We start from the raw sequence: 3,291 nt of genomic DNA on the forward strand, positions 1-3,291 counted from the left end.
TCTGTTCTCTATATATTTTAGAAATGACACTTTTATCACAGACACTAGTTGCAACATTTCTTATCCAGTTTTCTGTTTCCCTCCTAACGTTGGTTGCATTGGGTTTGTTTGCCAGAAAAAATTTAAATTTAATGTAATCCAAAATATCCCTTTTGTTCACTTTGAGATAAAATAAAGTCCCTGTATTAATGCTTTATTTACTATTTAAAATGATAATAAAACCAAAGCAATGACATTTAAAAATTTTCTATGTTAAAATGAGTAATACTTTTAAAGGTATAAGATACATTGAAGTGTACAATAAATGAAAATTTTATTGATATATAATCATCAAAATGTTGTGAAAATCCATGGACCCCAGGTAAGACCTCCTGGATATTCCAGTTTGGACCAAACATCCTTGAAAAAATAGAAAAATAATATACTGGAAGATATTATTTTTTACCTGAAATCACTCGGATGCTCCATAACTTCTTCATAGAATCTTTTACTTCTGCATTCCTTGGAGTATAGAGCAAAGGACTGAGGAAGGGAGTTATAATGGCACAAAGTACAGACACCAGTTTATCAAGAGGAAAAGTAGTTGGAGGACGAGTGTACATGAATATGCAGGGACCAAAGAATATGATGACAGCAAAGATGTGGGAGTTTGCAGGTGGAGAAGGCTTTGCACTTCCCCTCTGCATTATGATTTCTCAGGGAGTGCAGTATCATTGTGTACGACATCATCAGCAAAAGAAAGCTTACTGAGCATATGGCTCCACTATTGGATACTACAAAAGGGTTTAATACATATGTATCCATGCATCTTAGTCTCAACAAAGGTTACAAATCATAGATGTAGTCATCAATAACATTGGGATCACAGAAGAACATATTCAAAATAGGAATTATCTGGGCAAGAGAATGCACAAATGATCCTATCCATGGCAATAGAATCAGTATCCCACATACCCTGCAGTTCATGATGACTGAGTAGTGGAGAGGTTTACAGATGGCCACAAACCAGTCATAAGCCATTAAAATGAGAATAAATATCTCCTTGCAGCCAAAGAAATGCATGGAAAATACCTGGGTCAGGCACTGATCAAAAGAAATAGTACTCTTGTGAGAGAGGCTGTCCACAACCAGTGTGGGAGCTGTGGTGGTAGAGAAACAAGAATCTGTGGTGGCTAAGTAGGTTAAAAAAAAGTACATAGGCAAGTCAAGTGTGGGACTGGACTTGTTTGTCACAACAATTAATAGGTTGCCCACCACAGTAGCAGTGTAGAACACCAAGAAAATGCAAATACTATTTTCTGCTTCTCTGGGCCCTGAGCCAGTCCAAGCAGAATGAATTCAGTCACATTGTTTCTCATCTCTAGGACTAAAGTGGGAAGGACACAGGTGTGCACTGGTTAATGTAAGAAAAGAATGTGGAAGAATAGAACAGAATTTGAGAAGTCTCAATAAAAGAAACACTCCTTGACTTGTTAAATTTGACTAATTAAGCTTCTGTTATTGCTATTTTCAAAGTCTTAGATAGGAGAGCTTTAAGTAAAAAGTACCCCTATAATCTACTCCAATTCATCTAACACATTTCTTGCTCATGGGATGTGTGTGTGTGTGCGTGTGTGTTTGTGTATGTCTGAAAGAGAGAAAGAGAGATAGAGAGAGAGAGAGAGAGAGAGGGAAAGAGGGAGAGAGGGAGAGACTGAGGGAAAGTTACAGTGTCCTCTGTGCAATGACACATATATAACACTGCTGGGGATGGAAGCTCAATTCCATGTGGACAGTCTCGGGCGGGTAAAGGTGGGAACTTCTAAATCTTAGAGTTCTCACAAGACCCCCCAGGAAACGGCTGGGAATCGAGGTGAACCGAGCTATCTCGTGTATTTCCGCCTCTTCCCGTGAGAATCGTGATGGGAGGAGCATCCCCGCTCTGGAGGCTGTCCCGGATCTGGCACACCTATTGTTACCTAACAGGCTCGGTATTGACTTGTAAACTACGCGACAGGAGAGCTTAAGTAGGGTCAGGAAGGCCTGAAAGTTCCTTGGGCAGAGGGGCCACGTGTGTGGACAGAAGGCTCCGTTTTTCCTCTCTCCATTCTCCCCTCCCCCTCTCTCCCCACTTATACTTCTACTTCCAATCTCTTATTGTAAGATCTTTGCCTCCTTGGGAGATTCTTTGCTCCCTCCTAAGGAAGAATTCTCCCTGCACTTGTAACCAGAACCCTGAATAAAGCTCAACCCTTGTTCGACTCTGATAGGTCTCTTCTCTCATACGACTATCCGGTTTGGCCAGCCGAAGACCTCCGATAGAGGTAAGGTAAGACTCGGGTAGCCCACAGGCCTCTAGGCCTGGCATAACACTATGTATAAATTTAAAGGAAGACATGGATGGATAAGCCATGTGTGGGTTGAAATCAGCATCACTGGGTAGAATTATGAGTTCATACAGCTATTTGATAATTTCTCTTTATTTTAACATTTTAGTGTGTGTGTTTTTTGTGTGTGTATATGTGTGTGTTTGTGCATGTGTGTGTGTGTATGTGTGTGAGAGAGAGACAGACATTTAAAAATCAAACTGTCTCCCCAACTTTCCATCATTAACAACTTCGGGTATAGTTACAATAATCTCCTGACATACAATACTTGACATATAACTAATAATGCACAAGAACAACGTATGCATTGTAATATGATTCCCCATGCAATTGTGTGGGATAGCACTTTCAGGTTTGATTATTCCCATTTTATTCTTGAGGCAGGCAAAGTTAAAAGGGGTTACATGACTCATTAAAGGTCACAAGAAAAATAAATATCAGAAGAAAGAATGAAGGTCTGCTATTTCCTTCCCACTGCAGGTATACTGTTCAATCCACCTCACTGCAATGCTTCTACGAACTCGGACAGATTCTAGTTGCTGTAATCAATGTCTTCATTAATTATTATTATTTGCATCCAGTAGCTCACATTTTTTTCCTATTTTATATTTTAAAACAAAGAGAGAATATTTGTGTTACTTTCCCAATAGTCTCACTTCTCTGTGAAAATGTCATTTTTATTTGCCAATAGACCGACAAATTTATTTTCAATATGTATTGCAATCAGTCCTTGAAGTTTTTAAAAGTTCTTAAAGAATACCAGTAGTATCAATACAATTTTGAAAGAAAAGGCAATAGTTAAGGAAAGAAAAAATAGGGCAGAAGAGGGGAAGAAAGGAGAGGAGATAAAGGGGAATCTAGACAGAAGCACAAACCTATAGACACATACATGCAAACGTAACATGCCTACATACATAAATATGTC

General features: G+C 39.0%; 1 pseudogene; it reads right to left on the bottom strand.

The window, feature by feature from the left end:
• Positions 1-434: 434 nt before the first annotated feature.
• Positions 435-1,361, bottom strand: LOC140511508 (olfactory receptor 4C11-like; annotated as a pseudogene).
• Positions 1,362-3,291: the final 1,930 nt, after the last annotated feature.

The sequence above is a fragment of the Notamacropus eugenii genome, chromosome 6 (genome assembly GCF_028372415.1).
Source record: "Notamacropus eugenii isolate mMacEug1 chromosome 6, mMacEug1.pri_v2, whole genome shotgun sequence".
Taxonomy (NCBI): Eukaryota; Metazoa; Chordata; class Mammalia; order Diprotodontia; family Macropodidae; genus Notamacropus; species Notamacropus eugenii.